Below are 19374 nucleotides of genomic sequence, written 5' to 3' on the forward strand. Positions count from 1 at the left end.
CCATTGAAATACTGGCAAGTTTGTTGATTTAACTTTACTTGTTCTTCATTTTAAATATTGTATTTGTTCCCGTTTTGTTTCTTCACTTCAAAATAAGATATATGCAGTGTGCATAGGAATTTGTTCATAGTTTTTTTTAACTATAGTCCGGCCCTCCAACGGTCTGAGGGACAGTGAACTGGCCCCCTGTTTAAAAAGTTTGAAGACCCCTGCTCTAAACTCATGTTAATTCTACATGTAGTGGTAAAAACTGGAGTAGCTGTAGAAAATCCACGCAACCGCGGGGAGAGAAGGACACGCAAAATCCAAATATACAGCAGGCATCAGGGTTGGGATCGAACCCACGAACTCCTGTATACCAGGCGAGGCAGTTAACATCTCCTCACCATGGGGAGAGAGACATGCAAACTCCAAATATATAGCAGGTGTCAGGGTCTGGATCGAACCCACGACCTCCTGTATACCAGACGAGGCGAATAACATCTTCTAACCACTGCAGCAGCCCAACTAGTCAACCAGGTCTGTGCACAGTACTTGCGATGTTCTTATAAAATAGTCACGGTCAAGAAGGCAGTTTCTAACTTGTATTCATGTTGGCGTCAGTGAATGGATGAGTGAGTGAGTTGATGAGTGGATGAGTCAGTGGGTGGGTGGTGAATGTGTGAGTGAGTGAGTGGGTGGTGGATGACTGCGGTAGTGGGTCAGCGAAAGAAAAAGAGGGAGTAGGGACGAAGATTAAAGTGGAGGAAGGAGTAGGAAAAAGATGATTCTGGAATGGTTACCAAAAGGCACTCACCACGCGGTGAGCAGACGTACTGAAGCCTCGTGCAGCAATTGGCTCTGGGATGCCTTGCCACGGCCCCATGGCAACTGTCATCACTGCAGTAGTGGGGAGGGTCGTGCTCTCCCGTGACCGGCATCCCTGCAGCCAGCTCATAGAAAAGTGGTCAGCCTAGGCATCCCTATGGGTCTGTGTGAGTCTTTTCGTTTCTGTGTGAGTCTGTGCATGTCTGTGTGACTCTATGCGTTTCTGTGTTAGTCTATGGATTTCTGTGTGAGTCTATGGGTCTCTATATAAGTTTACAAGCGGGAAGTACCCGGCGTTGCCTGTGGGAAAATATATTTTAAAACTTATCTTAAAACGTAACATATACTTACACAAATACTAAGCTATTGTGAATGTCCGGCGTGCCGTTTGTCCATTTGTCCGTAAACAAAATTATACGAGGCTTACATAAGTCAAAAAAGTTATATAAAGTGGGGGGTGAATAGTTGATGTAAAAGGTTTCCGAAAATTGTCGACCGCCCCCCCCCCACGTAAGCATATACTGTATACCTACACACCCTACATACAATAGGGTATCTAGTGACTCTATAGTAGTATCTGACTCTACAGTAGTATCTGGATCTACAGTAGTATATACTGACTCTATAGTAGCATCTATTAACACTATAGTAGTATCTACTGACTCTGATGTTGTATCTAGTGACTATACAGTAGCATCTACTGAGCCCAGAAGTAGCAACTGACTGTATAGTAGTATCTACTCACTAGTAGTAGCTACTGACCGTAGTAGTACCTACTGACCCTACAGTAGTATCTACCGACTCTATCGTAGCAACTACTAACTCTATAGCAGGATTTGCTGACTCTATAGAAGTATCCACTAACTCTGCAGTAGTGTCTAATGATTATAATAGTACCTACTGGATTTATAGTAATATCTATTGTCTCTATAGTAGTATAATGTGAGGATATATCCGGGTTGCTGATGCATCACACCTCGTTACGATGATTGGCTCTACCGGTCCTGGCCCATTGCCAATGGGGGGAAGTCTAGGGGCGTGGCCCTGACGTAATGGGAAGGTGACATCTGTAAATAGAGGATTGGATCTGCTGGCTTTAGCTACAGCCAATGGGGGGACGAGTCAGGGGCGTGGTCCTGGGAACGTACGATGGAGTCTAGAAGATTCCATGGAGGTTAACCAGGATTGGTGGAAAAGTACCACGTGACCCGGGTATTAAAAGGGGTGGAGACTGACAACACGTGGTCAAATCTGGAACGAACGGAGGGTGAGGCCACGCTGGAGCGGGGTCCAGGCTGCCACGTGGCCGCGCATCTCTCTCTCTATCCCTCTCACGTGTTGTGAACGAAAGACAAATAAAGACCGGATTCCAGAAGTCGCTTCCATGACCTTTATTACATTGGTGACATAAATGCTTCTTGAGACCGTTTGGACAATTATTAGAAAATGTCCAAGCACCTCAAGAAAAGAAACCCACCGGATCCTCCGTCGGATGAAGATGTCGAGGCAGACGAGGAAGAGCTGCTGGGAGCCACGGGTCCTCTACCGCCGTCTGCTGCTCTCCCCGACGCCGCGCATCGACGACAGGCTGGCGAGGCGACATCTCCGGCTGCGGACGAGGGGTGGTGTCGGGTGGCGGATCAGATAGAATCGCTCCGTGCGATCCTGCTAAATCTTGCAACGGCGGTCGCGTCATCAGCGGCCCTCGGTCGGCCGCGTGGAACTCACCCAAGGGCCAATGACCAAGATCTTCAGCGGGAAACGCCGTCCGCCATTACTCCTGCCACGGAGGGGGAGGCCTCCATCTTGGGCGGGGCTGCTGCCACGGGGCCACCGGATGCCATCTTGGGCGGGGCTGCTGCCACGCGGCCGCCGGACGCCATCTTGACGGAGCCACGTGCTGCGCGGGGAGCGGGATCTGACACGCCCAAGGCCTCGGATATTCACCGCGGCCATTGCCTTTCTCAAATTAAAGAATTTGTCACCGGGGGCGACTGGAGCGCGTTCACGTGGCGGTTCGAGTCAGCCTTTCGGTCGGTGCGATGGACGGAGGCAGAAGCGCTGGAGGCTCTGCCCACGCTACTGGATGACGTCTCCTTGGTAGTCTTCCGCTCCATCCCGGCGAGTAAGAAAAAACGCTGCGTGACGCTTTCACGGAAATGGCGGAGTTCTATGAGCCGCCGACGGTGGCTACCAGGAAATTCATGCAGCGGCGTCGAGGAGCGGATGAATCGCCCTTGGCCTACCGAGGGGCGCTGTTGGTGATTGCCATGGCCGCCTACCCCGATTCGTCAGCCGATCTCCTGGATCCTCTCATCCTTTCTAGAATGATTGAGTTGTCCCAGGAACTTAACATATCATTGCCGGTGTGCGGCCACGAACCGCTAACGTCTCGATGGGCAGCGCGTTGTTTGGACTCCAAGTTCAACCTCAAACGCTGGGACCAGATGGCTGCATGGACGGGAGATCCTGAGATAGATGGGCCACCGTTGGGATGGGCTCCACGTCGTGTCGTCCACGGCTCCAACGACTCCAGCGACGACGAGGTGATGGCAGCCATTCCTCGCTGGGTCCCGAAACGCCGGCCACGCGAGCAGCGTGATGGGGCCAGGCGTCCACGGGCAGGGACCGGGGCGACCGACCGCCGGGCGGCAGCCACATGTTTCAAGTGTGGCCGACGAGGCCATTTCGCCTGGGATTGCCGCTGCCGACTTCAACCTCCTCAGGTTTCGTCGGGCCGACTTCCATCTCCTCCACCAGACACGGATCCACGGCACCCTCGGGAAAGTCGGCACATATCGGACACCCGGCAGGTCTTGACACATCATGCATCCACTTGCACCCATGTTTGCACTCCTGAAGGGAATTGTGGGTCACCTGGGTCGATGCCACACTCGGTTATACAATGGAAAAAATTTGGCTCGAAGGGTGGTGGCAGCCGCGTCGGGGTCCTCGACGGTACAGGGTACTTTCGATGGGATCGATGTCCGTATTTTGGTGGACACCGGCGCGTCTGCAACCATCATTTCCGATGTTATTTTTCATCTCCTGTCCATTCCTACATCGCGGATCCGACCGGCTAACGCTGCATGCGTTGCTGCGAATGGGGGTAGCATGGGTATTTGGGGCGAGTAAATGTCCGCATTGCTATAGGGAATATCACCGCGGTGGGACCAGTTTTGATCTCGCGTTCATTGGCCGTCCCATGCTTATTGGGCACCGATTTCCTTCGTCGGATGCCCGTTAAAATACTCGTTGATCAAGGTTGCTTGGAAATGCCAGGGGGCCATAGAATGTCTTTCCTGCCGTCCCTGCTGGGCCGTTCGCCCCCAGGAAACACTGTTAATGCGATTGTTGCTGTCATGGTAGAAGTACCATCAGGCTCACAAATGCTTATTTTGCTGCATTACCGAAAGCGGTTGGAAGCCGCGGACGATGCGATGGGTGTTTTGTTGTCCCCGTCGAACTCTGTGGCAAAATCCTTTTCCCTAGTGGCGGCTCAAACTATCGTTCGGCCTGGTCAGGCCCCATTTATACAAGTGTTAAATAGGGGCCCGGACCGGGTCGTCGTCCCAGCTGGCTCGGTGTTGGCTCACGCCACTACCGATTTCACCAGCTTTGAGAGCGACCAACCCACAAAAATGGCCGCTGGCACGCCACGATCCGATCGTTCAGACGATCGATGGATCGCAGAATTGTGCGGGGAAAATACGTCCTTGTCGGCCACGCAGTGGAGCGCCTTGCATTCACTATTGTCGGAGTACGCTGACGTTTTCGGTAAAAACGATTTGGATTTGGGCCATACCTCGCTCTTGTCGCACAATATCGACACCGGTATGGCGGGACCGATTTGTATGCACCCGCATCGCATGAGCCCTGCAGAAAGGGAACATGTGTGTGGCGCGGTAGACGATATGTTGGCGGCCGATATAATTTCGCCGTCCAACAGTCCTTGGGGCACGCCGGTGGTGTTGGTTAAAAAGAAGGATGGCGGAACGAGGTTTTGTGTAGACTTCCGCCGATTGAATAAGATATCCGTGGCGGATGCATACCTCTTGCCACAGATGGACGACTCGTTGGACGCTTTGTCGGGGGCAAATTTCTTCTCAACCCTCGACCTGTCATCTGGGTTTTGGCAGCTTCCCCTCGATGACGCATCCAGACCGAAAACGGCGTTCCACACGCCGCAGGGCCTCTATGAGTTTAACTGCCTACCTATGGGCTTGAATGCAGCACCGGCGACATTCCAACGCCTGATGGAACTGGTGCTAGCGGGGCTGCAGTGGGAAACGTGCCTCATATATTTGGACGATATCATCGTATTCAGTCGCACCTTCGAAGAAAACCTCCAACGACTGGAGACTGTCTTTCAGAGAATGCGGTCGGCTGACCTAAAATTTAAACCAAAGAAGTGCCACCTTTTGCAACGATCTGTCTGCTACCTGGGACACATCGTCAGCTCTGACGGTGTGTCCACGGACCCTCAGAAAACGTCGTGTGTCCGAGAGTGTCCACGCCCACTTCAGTGGGCAACGTACGGCAGTTTATAGGGTTCGCATCCTACTATCGCCGATTTGTTAAGAATTTCGCGATGCTGGCTAAGCCGCTGCATGTTCTGACGGGGAAGAATCAGAGATTTAAATGGGGCCCGGAAGAGGAGCGCTCTTTTCAATCTCTCCGGGATCGCCTGGCCACCGCTCCGACACTCGACTGCCCAGACTTTCCCCAGCCGTTCATCCTTGACACGGATGCTAGCGACATCGGCATAGGGGCCGTTTTGTCACAACGGAAAGATGGGGTCGAGCGAGTGGTGGCATACGGCAGCAGGGTTCTGTCTCCTGCCGAGACGCGCTATTGAGTGACGCGACGGGAATTGCTGGCAATCGTACATTTTGTTCGCCAGCACCGGCCGTACTTGTATGGAAGGAAATTCCTTGTGCGCACTTACCATGCTGCCTTGCAATATTCTTTGAAATTGTCAATTGGCTCGGTGGTTAGAATCGCTGCAGGAGTTTTCCTTCAATATCATGTACCGCAAGGTACGCTCTCTCTAGGTTGCCCGCGACTCCTCCCTGCGCCTGTCTGATGGGTACGCACCGCTGTGCGGCGCTGCCTACCCCGCCCTGTCCGGTGATGGGGGCAACGTCAAAGGATGAAGGCCAGGATGTACCCGTTGGTGCCGACAATACGCTGCATTTGCCGCACTCGGTGTAGCTACGCGAGCAAGAGGCTGATGCCTCTTTGTCTCCACTGCAGGAATTGATCGGGAAACCGAGACCTCATTTGGCAGGATAGAAATGGCAGTTGTTTCGGGGCCAGGCAGGATTATTGATGTGTACGGATGGGTTGTCGGACCGTTCACGCCTGGTTGTGCCGACATCCCTTCGCCACGATCTGATCCGCGCGCTGCACGCCGACAAGCTGATGCACCTTGGCGTGCAGAAAACATTGGCCACGATGCAGCAGGATTTATTTTGGCCAGGCATGACAGCGGATGTCACTAACTTTATCCGGTCATTAAATGATTGTGCAAAGCGGAAACCGCCACGTCAAAATTATGTCCCGCCCCTACGATCGATCGAGGTGTCCCGTATTAATGAGCTGGTTGCTCTGGATATCCTGGGCCCGTTCCCTCCATCAGCTAGGGGAAATAAATACCTTTTGGTCGGGGTCGAATACTTTTCTCGCTGGCCTGTGGCCTGGCCTCTACCTGACCAAACGGCCTCATCCATCACCAAGGCTTTCTTGAATGGGTACGTCATGGATAAGGGAGCACCTGAAGGGCTGCTCATGGATCAAGGACGTAACTTCTCTAAATTGCTCAAAGACGTGTGCTCTGCCTTGGGTACAAAGAAAATCCGCACTTCCCCTTACCATTCGCAAACGGATGGCATGGTGGAACGATTTAACCACACCCTTTCGGCCATGCTTTGCCACGCGGTGAGTGAAAAACAAACCGATTGGGACTTGCACATACCGGGCGTCCTGGCGGCATACCACATGGTTCCGCACGCGTCCACAGGATATTCGACATTTTTCCTGATGTATGGCCGTGAGAATGTACCCCCGATTGATGTGCAACTTGGTGCAGCGGGGAAACAACTGTCCCCTTCCTTGCCTGACCATGTGCGGGACTCACTTAAACGGGTTACGGAGGCGCGAGAGGCCGCCAGATGTGCGACGACCCCTACGCAGGCAAGGAACGAGAGGTGTGCGCGTCAATCGCCAACTGACATGCCTTGGTCGGTGGGCAATATGGCATGGCTCCATTGCCCTCAGGTGCCAGTGGGTATGTCCCCTAAACTACACAGGCCTTGGGGGGGTCCTGTGAGGCTGGTGGACATTCGGAATCCCCAGAGTGTTCGCATCCAGTACGGCCAACGTCGTTGGTATGTTCACTCGTCGCGGCTCAAGCCCTATGTTGACCCGCGTGCTGGCCCTTCATCCCCACTTGTTGACCTGCCGGGGTCTGGCGTGCCGAATGTGCCACTTTCCTCGCCGATTGATCCCCAGCGGGGCTGTGTTCTACCCCCCGCAGACGCACAGGTTTTGAAGGACGACGAGACCCCGGACGTTCCACCTCCAACGGGGCCTGTCCCAGACACAACGGAAACCGAAAATTCTTCTTCTTCTCCACTGCAACCACCTCCTGCTGAACAGTCGGCGAGACAACCACGCGCGAGGGGAGGAGAGGGTCCGGCGTCGCATACGCGGTCGAAGTCTCTCCCATTTCGCTAATACTGTTGTCCTTGCGGTCTGTCGCCCTGGTGTTACTGTGCTACAGGGGCGCCCTAATGTATGTCGGTTGTTTTAATGTTTTAATTCCTCTGCGCGTTGGCGCCTACTCCCCTTACCTTGTTAATGCGTCATGGACACCCTAAGATGTTATTCAAAGGGATTCGGGCTGCCACTTTTTTCCCAGCCGAGAAGGCTGACTTTTTACACCGGGGGGGGGGGGGGGGGGGTGATATAATGTGAGGATATATCCACGTTGCTGATGGATCACACCTCGTTACGATGATTGGCTCTACCGGTCCTGGCCCATAGCCAATGGGGGGAAGTCTTGGGGCGTAGCCCTGACGTAATGGGAAGGTGACATCTGTAAGTAGAGGATTGGATCTGCTGGCTTTAGCCACAGCCAATGGGGGGGATGAGTCAGAGGCGTGGTCCTGGGAACGTACGATGGAGTGTAGAAGATTCCATACAGGTTAACCAGGATTGGTGGAAAGGTACCACGTGACCCGGGTATTAAAAGGGGTGGAGACGGACAACACGTGGTCAGATCTGGAATGAACGGAGGGTGAAGCCACGCTGGAGCGGGGTCCAGGCTGCCATGTGGCCACGCGTCTCTCTCTCTCTATCCCTCTCACACTGTCTGTCAGCAGCGTGAAGGAGTAAGATAGGAGTGTTGTGAACGAAAGACAAATAAAGACCGGATTCCAGAAGTCGCTTCCACGACCTTTATTACAGTAGTATCTACTGATTATAGTAGTAACTACTAACTCTATAGCAGTATCTGCTGACTATAGCAGTATCTACTGACTCTATGTTCGCATCCACCGACTCTGCAGCAGTATATACTGACTATAGTGGTATCTAATGATTGTAGTAGTATCTACCGACTCTATGATAGTAACTACTGACTATAGTAGTATCCACTGACTATATTAGTAAATACTGACTCTACAGTAATATCTATTGACTATAGTAGTAACTACTAACTCTATAGTAGTGCCGACTGACTATATCATAGTATCTACAGATTATATAGTAGTATCTGCTAACGTTAGTAGTACCTACGAACGCTACAGTAGTATCTACTGACACTATAGTAGTATCTACTGACTGTAGTAGTATTAACAACCCATGGTACTATCTACTAACACTACAGTAGTACCTACTGACTCTATAATAGTATTTACTTACTATATAGTAGTATCAACTGACTGTAGCAGTATTTACTGACCGTAGTGGTATCTACTAACTGTGGTAGTATCTACTGACTATATAGCAGTGACTACTAACTCTATAGAAGTATCCACTGACTATAGTAGTAACTACTAATGCTACAGTAATATGTACTGACGATATAGTAGTATTAACCAACTCTATAGTAGAAAATACTGCCTCTACAGTAGTATCTGATGACTATATTATTATCTACTGAATCTCTAGTCGTACCCACTGACTATAGTAGTAACTACTAACTCTGTAGTAATATCTACTGACTCTATAGGAGTATCTACCTACTCTACGGTAGTATTTATCGACTCTATATATTAGTGTAGTGGATTCAACTGAGTCGCAGATGTACTCTTTGGAAGCAACACATTTATTAATACCAACACACGGGGAAACTACCCCTTAACACAATAACAACCTATGGTGGTGGACCACCAGGCTAACTGCACTCATTACACAGTAACGAGCTACAACGGACCGGATCACAGCTTGGGTCCTCGTCCACATGTTGGAGACTCTGAAGGACGTAAAACGCAGAACCTAGACTCTTCAGGATGAACAACAGCAGCCGGTCCCTCTCGGGGACCCGGCTTATATCCTCTGTGGCGTGGCTGGCTCCACCCTTGGCCACGACCACCTTCAAGAATCCTCGAGCAGGATCTCGGACTTGACACGTGACCACCCCTAGCCCCCAACTGGGGGCCCTGTGTAGACTTTGCCGGTCACATGTCCTTCGGGGTCAACCAGAGTGCCATGGCCCTTAGTAACCCCATTCTCATGGCCAGCACTCTCACACCCTATCCTGTAGGGGTCCGCACTGCACGCAGAGCATGGTGCCATCCAGCGCTGTCAGTCAGCGCTCACCGAGCCCCTCCAGGGCCGGTACTGCACACACATTTGAGTGGTGCCTGCGATGTCAATACACCACACGCTGTGCCTCTCTAGGACCGGCATTACACAGTGACATCCGCGATGTCACTACATTAGTATCAAACGACTCTATAGCAGTAACTACTAAGTTCATAGTAGCATCCACTGACTATAGTAGTGACTACGAACGCCACAGTAGTATGTACTTACTGCAGTAGTATATACTGACCGTAGTAGTATCTACTGACTGTCTAGTAGTATCTACTGACTGTAGCAGTATTTACTGACCATGGTAGTATCTACTGACTGTCATAGTATTTACTGACTGTAGTAGTATATACTAACTCTACAGTAGTACCTACCACTCTATAGTAGTACATATAAACCGTAGTAGTAGTATCTACTGACTCTATAGTAGTATCTACTGACTGTAGTAGTATTTACTGACCGTAGTAGTATATACTAACTCTACAGTAGTATCTACTGACGTTATAGTAGTATCTACTGACTGTATAGTAGTGTCCACTGACTGTAGCAGTATTTACTGAAAAAATTGGTATCAACTAACTGTAGTAGTATCTACTGGCTCTATAGTAAAATATGCCGACTCTTTCGTAGTGTAATAACTGTACCTGTCACTATGTGGTGCGGGGACTTGTGAAGTCACGGCCGGTAATGTTGTCATTGCGGGCAGCCCAGGTTGCGGGCTGTAGTAGCAACACTAGCAGTGGTTTGGTGAGCGCTGTTTAGCGTGGAGGCACCACGAGGAGTGTGCGGTGCCGGCTCCCAGTGAGGGAGCGAGAGTGAGCGTCAGCCAGCCATAGTTACTCTGGGGCATGATACTCTGGCTGACCTGTTGTCACGTGACCGGACAATACCGGAGGGGGGTCACTGGTGGACAGGGGCCCTAGGGCGGTCACGTGGTCCTGAAGAGCTCTCGGGAACATTCAAGAAAGAGCTCGAGAAGCCTGAAAGGTTGGGCGGGGCTAAGGGCGGAGCCAGCCCCAGTTCGGGGGCATATAATGGGAGCTCCATGAGGAGCTCAGGGTTCTTCAAGTGTTGGTGTTCCAAGATCCACGTCGGGGATAAGAAGCCTAGCCACGCAGTCCGGGACCCAGCTTGTGGTCCGGACCGGGAAAGCAAACCGTGTCTAGTTCTGCCGTAGCGTGGTTAGATGGGCATTCGAGACCCGAGCGTAGGTGGTTGTTATGTTAGTTTACGCCGGTTGCTTGCTTTGAGGGGAGTTAGCAGCCGGGACGGCTGGAAGCTACATGGGGGGGGGGGGGAGGGGGGGTGATGTAGTGACTGTACTTGTCATTGTGTGGTGCCGGGACTTGCGAAGTCACGGCCGGTAATGTTGTCATTGCGGGCAGCCCGGGTTGCAAGCTGCAGTACCAACAGTAGCGGTGGTTGGGTGAGCTCTGGTTAGCGCAGAGGCACCGCGGGCAGTGTGCGGTGCCAGCTCCCAGTGAGAGAGCGAGCGTCAGCCAGCCATGGTTACTCTGGGGCATGATACTCTGACTGACCTGTTGTCACGTGACTGGACGATGCTGGAGGAGGGGGGGCACCGGTGGACGGGGGCCGAGGGGCGGTCACGTGGTCCTGAAGAGCTCTCGGGAATATTCGAGAGGGAGCTCGAGAAGCCTGGAAGGTTGGACGGGGCTAAGGGCGGTGCCAGCCCCAGCCCAGGGGCATATAATAAGAGCTCTGTGAGGAGCTCGGGGTTCTTCAATAGTGATTAGATGGGCATTCGAGATCCGAGCGTAGGTTGTGTTATGTTATGTATTGTTACGTGAATAAAAGTGTTGCTCCCAAGATACCGTCTGTGCCTCAGTTGGACTCACTACAGTAGTATTAACCAACTCTATAGTAGGAAATACTGACTCTACAGTAGTATCGAATGACTATAGTAGTTTTTACTAAATCTATAGTCGTATCTATTGACTCTATAGTAGTATCTACTGACTCTAGTATCATCTACTGACTCTATGGTAGTATCTACCGACTGTACGTTAGTGTAATAAGAGCCTATGTCGGATTCACGTGGTGATCAGCTTTGCCGGTCCCGCTTTACAGCCAATGGGGGGAGAGCCTGGGAGCATGGCCTCGGCGTGATCACGGCATGTCAGCTAGGTGATTGGTTTCGCTGGTCCTTTCCTCAGCCAATGGGAAGACAAGTCAGGGGCGTGGTCCCAGGAGTTGATGGGGGATCTGGAACATTCGACGCAGGCTATGGAGGATTGGCTGGAGTGTACCACGTGACCCAGGCATTAAATAAGGGGAGAGAGGAGAGACACGGAGTCAGACACGGAACGAAGAGAGAGAGAGGGGCCACGCGCAAGTGGGGCTCCGGGTGCCACGTGGTGGTGTGTCTCTGGTGGCTGTCTGCCCGCTTCCCGTTGCCTGCCAGCAACGGGGAGTGTTTGTGAACTGCAAGAAGTGAAATAAAAGGACCGATTCTACAAGCCGTCTCCAGCGAGTTATTACATTAGTATCAATCGACTCTGTAATAGTATCCACTGACTATAGTAGTAACTACTCACGCTACAGTAGTATATACTGACTGCGGTAGTATCTACTGACTGTAGTAGCATCTACTGACCGTAGTAGTATCTACTGACTGTAGCAATATTTACTGACCATAGTGGTAGTAGTATATACTGAGTCAATAGTAGTATCTGCCGACTCTATAGTAGTATCAACCAACTCTATAGTAGTAAATACTGGTGCTACAGTAGTGGCTAATAACTATAGTAGTATATACTGAATCTATAGTCGTATTTATTGACTCTACAGCAGTATATACTGACTGTAGTAGTATCTACTGACTCTATAGTAGTATTTGCTGACTCGATAGTAGTATCTGCAGACTCAATAGTACTATCTGCAGACTCTATAGCATTAACTGCTGACTATAGCAGTATCTACTGACTCGAAAGGTGTATCTACTGACTCTGCAGCAGTATATACTGACTATAGTGGTATCTACTGACTATAGTGCTGACTACCGACTCTACAGGAGTAACTACTGATTCTATAGTATCTATTTACTATATAGTAGTATCTGCTGACTCTATAGCAGTAATTGCAGACTCTATAGTAGTATTTACTGACTCTACAGTAGCATCTACCGACTCTACATTCGTGTCTACCGACTCTATAGTCGTATCTATCGACTATACATTAGTATGTACCACCTCTATAGTCATAACTACTCACTCTATAATCGTATCTAGTGAATCTACAGTAGTTTCTACTGACAGCAGTAGTTTCTACCGAAACTACCGAAACTACTGCCGTCAGTAGTATACTACTATAGTCAGTATATACTGACTATAGTAGTATCTACGGACTGTAGTAGTATCTACCCACTCTATAATAGTATTTATCGGCTCTATAGTAGTATATACTAACTATATAGGTGTATCTACTAACTCTATAGTAGTATCTACCGACTTGATAGCAGTTTATACTGACGATAGTAGTGTAGTGGATTCAACTGAGTCGCAGACTTACTCTTTGGAGGCAACACATTTATTAACACCAACACTTGGGTTAACAGAGTAACAACCTAGGGTGGTGGACCACCAGGCTAACTACACTAATTACAACATCTATATATATAAAATCGTTCATGTCTGTCTGTCTGTGTGTGTGTGTATTTCGGCCCATACGCACTTTCATTGGACGGCGGTTGCCCCTGGCAACGGCTAGCCACGCCTTCGCCGCTTTCATTGGACCTGGCAACGGCTAGCGACGCCTTCGCCAAGGGCTGCAGTTTCATTGGACGGCGGTTGCCCCTGCCAACGGCTAGCCACGCCTTCGCCACTTTCATAAGCTCCGTATTTAATTAAATAATAGCCATTACACAGTATTGTTGGAGCGCTGAGGGGGGGGGAAGGAACGCCACCCGTACCCTGCCTCTTCCAAGCCGACAATTTTAGGCGAGGCCGCAGGCTTTGCACGCTACTAGGCCTCGACACCCACCACGCCACTCTGAGGTAAATTCATCAAAGTTTTTCCTACTCTTCACTACACCCCCACCACAATGTGTGCTATTAATATTACTTTTAAACCCAACGCGCCAACAATCGATTACTTTAATGTTCACTGTACAAATACTCATTAAGCTGGGTGAGCGTACTGCCAGTCTATCATGTACACTGTAGCCTGCTTATTAAGCTCGGTGAGCGTACTGGCACTCTATCATGTACACTCTAGCCTGCTTATGAAGCTGACTGCGTGTACTGGCAGTCTATAATGTGGACTGTAGCCTGGTTATTATAATCGATTCTTTATATGTTCTTTGTACAAACAGTCATTAAGCTGCTTGAGCGACCCCAGTTCGATTCCAACTCACGCCCACCACCGCTGACGATTATTTGAAACGGACCTGGCCCTCCCCTAGGTCCACTCAGCCTCAAACGCGTAACTGCTGTCGTGTGTGAACATCGTCACTGGGGAGACAAAGGCGGCGGGGCATCGTGGATCCAAGTCCCGGGCGAAGCCGGGTCATGTGTATGTGTGTTTGTGTTTATGTGTATGTCTGTGTGTCTCTATGTATGTGTGTATGTATGTGTATGTATGTGTTTGTGTGTATGTGTGTGTGTATGTATGTGGGTTTTTTTTATGTCTTTATGTGTATGTCTGCGTGTCTCTATGTATGTGTGTATGTACGTGTGTGCATGTGTTTGTGTGTATGTATGTGTGTGTCTATGTATGTGTGTGTATGTGTTTTTGTGTATGTATGTGTGTGTATGTATGTGTGTTATGTGTCTGTCTGTGTCTGCATGTATGTGTGTGTGTATTGTGTATGTGTTTGTGTGCATGTATGTGTGTGTTTGTGTGTATGTGTATGTCTGTGTGTATGTGTTTGTGTGTATGTGTGTGTATGTGTGTGTATGTGTTTGTATGTGTTTGTGTGTTTACGCTCGCATTACACAAATGTGTTGCTGGTCTAAGGCGTTCCTCGCACAGCATTGCCGCTTTATTATTTCAGTCGTTTACTGCCTTACGCACCCTGAAAGTCGTGTGTGTCTGCAGCAAGCGCGTGTATGTGTACCTATGGACGCGCGCGCGTGTGTTGTGTAGGGGGAACGGTAGTGTAGTGCTTAGCGTGCTGTCTGTGTCTGTATGTGTGTGTGTGTCTGTCTGTGTCTGTCTGTGTGTGTCTGCGTGTGTCTGTGTGTGTGTCTGTGTGTGTGCGTGTGTGGTGTGTGGGGAGCAGTAGTGTAGTGCTTAGCGTGCTGTCTGTGTGTGTGTGTGTCTGTCTGTGTCTGTCTGTGTGTGTCTGCGTGTGTCTGTGTGTGTGTCTGTGCGTGTGTGGTGTGTGAGGAGCGGTGGGTGTAGTGCTTAACGCTACGCTGCGCTACCAACCCGGCGAACCCAGTTCCATTCCCGCTCACGGCCACCACCGGTGACGATTATTTGAACCTCCCCTAGGTCCACTCAGCCTCAAACGAGTAACTGGTGTGGCGTATTAACATCGGCACTTGGGAGACAAAGGCGGCTGGGCGTGGTAGATCCAAGTCCCAGGCGAAGCCGGGTCATGTGTATGTGTTTATGTGTATGTCTGTGTGTCTGTATGCATGTGTGTTTGTATGTGTGTGTATGTGTTTGTGTGTATGTCTGTGTGTGTATGTATGTCGGTTTTGCCGCCGTGGTGGATCCAAGTCCCGGGCGAAGCCGGGTCATGTGTATGTGTTTATGTGTATGTCTGTGTGTCTGTATGCATGTGTGTATGTATGTGTGTGTATGTGTTTGTGTGTATGTCTGTGTGTGTATGTATGTCGGTTTTGCCGCCGTGGTGGATCCAAGTCCCGGGCGAAGCCGGGTCATGTGTATGTGTGTATGTGTTTATGTGTATGTCTGTGTGTCTGTATGCATGTGTGTATGTATGTGTGTGCATGTGTTTGTGTGTATGTATGTGTGTGTCTATGTATGTGTGTGTATGTGTTTCTGTGTTTGTATGTGTGTGTATGTATGTGTGTTATGTGTCTGTCTGTGTGTCTGCATGTATGTGTGTGTGTATTGTGTATGTGTTTGTGTGTGTTTGTGTGTTTACGCTCGCATTACACAAATGTATAATGCGGGTCTAAGGCGTTCCTTACACAGCATTGCCGCTTTATTATTTCAGTCGTTTACTGCCGTATGCACCCTGAAGTCGTGTGTGTCTGCAGCAAGCGCGTGTATGTGTACCTATGGACGCGCGCGCGTGTGTTGTGTAGGGGGAACGGTAGTGTAGTGCTTAGCGTGCTGCCTGTGTGTGTGTGTCTGTGTGTGTGTGTCTGTGTGTGTGTCTGTGTGTGTGTCTGTGTGTGTGCGTGTGTGGTGTGTGGGGAGCGGTAGTGTAGTGGTTAGCGTGCTGTCTGTGTGTGTGTTTCTGTCTGTGTGTGTCTGCGTGTGTCTGTGTGTGTGTCTGTGTGTGTGTCTGTGCGTGTGTGGTGTGTGAGGAGCGGTGGGTGTAGTGCTTAACGCTACGCTGCGCTACCAACCCGGCAAACCCAGTTCGATTCCCGCTCACGGCCACCACCGGTGACGATTATTTGAACCTCCCCTAGGTCGACTCTGCCTCAAACGAGTAACTTAACTACTGTAGCGTATTAACATCGCCACTGGGGAGACAAAGGCGGCCGGCCGTGGTAGATACAAGTCCCGGGCGAAGCCGGGTAGTACAGCTAGTAACTATCTACAATGGACTGGACCCCAGCTTGGGTCCAGGTCCACGTGTTGGAGACTCTATAGGACGTAGAACGTAGATGAAGGTTTTTTCAGGATGAACAACAGCGCCAGTCCCTATGGGGGACCCAGCTTATATCCTTTGTGGTGAGGCCGGCTTCGCCCCTGGCCACGACCACCTTCCAGAACCCTTTAGCAGGATCTCAACCCGAACCACGTGACCACCCACAGTCCCCACTTGGGGCCCCTTTGTAGACTTAACTGGTCACGTGTCCTCTTGGGTCAACCAGAGTGCACGGCCTCCAGTAATCTCTTCCCTATGGTCAGCACTCGCACACCCGATCTTCTAGGGCTGGCATTGCACGCCAAGCATGATGGCATCCAGCGCTGTCAATCAGCATTGACCGAGCCTCTCTAGGGATGGTACTGCACACACATCATAGTGGTATCCGCGATGTCAAGACACCGCACGCCGTGCCTCTCTTGGGCCGGCATACACAGTGACATGCTGCAATGTCACTACAGTAGTATCTACTAACTCTATAGTAGTGTAGTGTTGTAAGGACGGACTTCTAAACGTCGTTTATGGCACACACCATTTATTTTTTTTTCTTCTTGTTTCTTTCGGTAAAGTCACGTAGAAGGGAAGTAATAAAATAATAAAAATAAAACATAATAAAACAATTCTCACGACGTTTCGGCTACAACGCAAGCAGCCGTCTTCAGGTGAAGAATGAGACACTACCAAACTAGGAGCTTATATATAAGCTGCTAGTTTGGTAGTGTCTCATTCTTCACCTGAAGACGGCTGCTTGCGTTGTAGCCGAAACGTCGTGAGAATTGTTTTATTATGTTTTATTTTTATTATTTTATTACTTCCCTTCTACGTGACTTTACCGAAAGAAACAAGAAGATGAATCCCTGCAGTCACGAAAGCTTTAAATCGAAATTTACACCATTTATTATCTAAATAACACAGTCCCTATCACACTAAGGGGTATATGGTCCCCTCACCCGTTCCCTCGGAAGGTACAAGCCTCCGGACCTTGCAGGCTATCTAATCTCCCTGCTCTCTCAGCGTCCTCTGGCTGGACCTAGGGGATCTCTCCCCTATCACTGGTTACTCTGAGCCCTAGCCCTAATAAGGGCTGGAGGGCTTGGTCCAGGGTCCTAGACGTCTTCGGCCGTCTTGGGTCTTCGTGTAGCAGAACTCCTCCAGAGCTCTCAGCGCTCTGGCTTTATACCTGTTCGTGGCCGGGTTGTCCAATCCCCGGCCACCTTGTGGAACCCTGCGATTGGTCCTTCCCAATCTGGCATTTGGATCCTACGTCACCCTATTTGACCCTGACCGTTTGGTTGAGCGGGAAACCCTTGTTCACGATCTGCACACACAGTTTGCGAACAGCGAGTAGTTAACACCACTACAGTAGTATCACTATAGTAGTATAAACTGACTGTAGTAGTACCTACTATCACTACATTAGTATATACTGATAATAGTAGTATCTACAGTGAGTGAAAAAGGTATTTGATCCCCTGCTGATTTTGTACGTTTACCCACTGACAAAGAAATGATCAGTCTATAATTGTAATGGTATGTTTATTTGAACAGTGAGAGGCAGAATAACAACAACAAAATCCAGAAAAACGCATGTCAAAAATGTTATAAATTGATTTACATTTTAATGAGGGAAATAAGTATTTGACCCCTCTGCAAAACATGACTTAGTACTTGGTGGCAAAACCCTTGTTGGCAATCACAGAGGTCCGACGTTTCTTGTAGTTGGCCACCAGATTTGCACGCATCTCAGGATGGATTTTGTCCCACTCCTCTTTGCAGATCTTCTCCAAGTCATAAAGGTTTAGAGGTTGACGTTTGCAACTCGAATCTTCAGCTCCCTCCACAGATTTTCTATGGGATTAAGGTCTGGAGACTCGCTAGGCCACTCCAGGACCTTAATGTGCTTCTTCTTGAGCCACTCCTTTGTTGCCTTGGCCGTGTGTCTTGGGTCATTGTCATGCTGGAATACCCATCCACACCCCTTTTAAATGCCCTGGCTGAGAGAAGGAGGTTCTCACCCAAGATTTAACGGTACATTGCCCCGTCCATCGTCCCTTTGATGCAGTGAAGTTGTCCTGTCCCCTTGGCAGAAAAACACCCCCAAAGCATAATGCTTCCACCTCCATGTTTGACGGTGGGGATGGTGTTCTTGGGGTCATAGGCAGGATTCCTCCTCCTCGAAACACGGCGAGGTGAGTTGATGTCAAAGAGCTCCATTTTGGTCTCATTTGACCACAACACTTTCACCCAGTTGTCCTCTGAATCATTCAGATGTTCATTGGCAAACTTCAGACGGGCATGTATATATGCTTTCTTGATCAGGGGGACCTTGCGGGCGCTGCAGGATTTCAGTCCTTCATGGCGTAGTGTGTTACCAACTGTTTGCTTGGTGACTATGGTCCCAGCTGCCTTGAGATCATTGACAAGATCCTCCCGTGTAGTTCTGGGCTGATTCCTCACCGTTCTCATGATCATTGCAACTCCATGAGGTGAGATCTTGCATGGAGCCCCAGGCCGAGGGAGATTGACAGTTCTTTTGTGTTTCTTCCATTTGCGAATAATCACACCAACTGTTGTCACCTTCTCACCAAGCTGTTTGGCGATGGTCTTGTAGCCCATCCCAGCCTTGTGTAGGTCTACAATCTTGTCACTGACATCATTGGAGAGCTCTTTGGTCTTGGCCATGGTGGAGAGTTTGGAATCTGATTGATTGCTTCTGTGAACAGGTTCTTTTATATAGGTAACAAGCTGAGATTAGGAGCACTCCCTTTAAGAGTGTGCTCCTAATCTCAGCTCCTTACCTGTATTAAAGACACCTGGGAGCCAGAAATCTTTCTGACTGAGAGGGGGTCAAATACTTATTTCCCTCAATAAAATGCAAATCAATTTATAACATTTTTGACATGCGTTTTGCTGGATTTTGTTGTTGTTATTCTGTCTCTCAGTGTTTAAATAAACCTGCCATTAAAATTATATACTCATCATTTCTTTGTCAG

The 19374-nt window shown here is 49.7% G+C and overlaps 1 long non-coding RNA gene across 1 annotated transcript in view; it reads right to left on the bottom strand.

Annotated features, from left to right (window-relative positions):
• The window catches only part of LOC133360409 (uncharacterized), a 43449-nt gene that overhangs the window by 14684 nt on the left and 9391 nt on the right, over positions 1-19374 (bottom strand). Inside the window, exon 2 of the long non-coding RNA XR_009757253.1 lies at positions 797-922. This is a non-coding gene — a long non-coding RNA (uncharacterized LOC133360409). The remainder of the gene's footprint in view (positions 1-796; positions 923-19374) is intronic.

The sequence above is a fragment of the Lethenteron reissneri genome, chromosome 68 (genome assembly GCF_015708825.2).
Source record: "Lethenteron reissneri isolate LAM-NWPU_2019-01 chromosome 68, ASM1570882v1, whole genome shotgun sequence".
NCBI classification, from domain to species: domain Eukaryota; kingdom Metazoa; phylum Chordata; class Hyperoartia; order Petromyzontiformes; family Petromyzontidae; genus Lethenteron; species Lethenteron reissneri.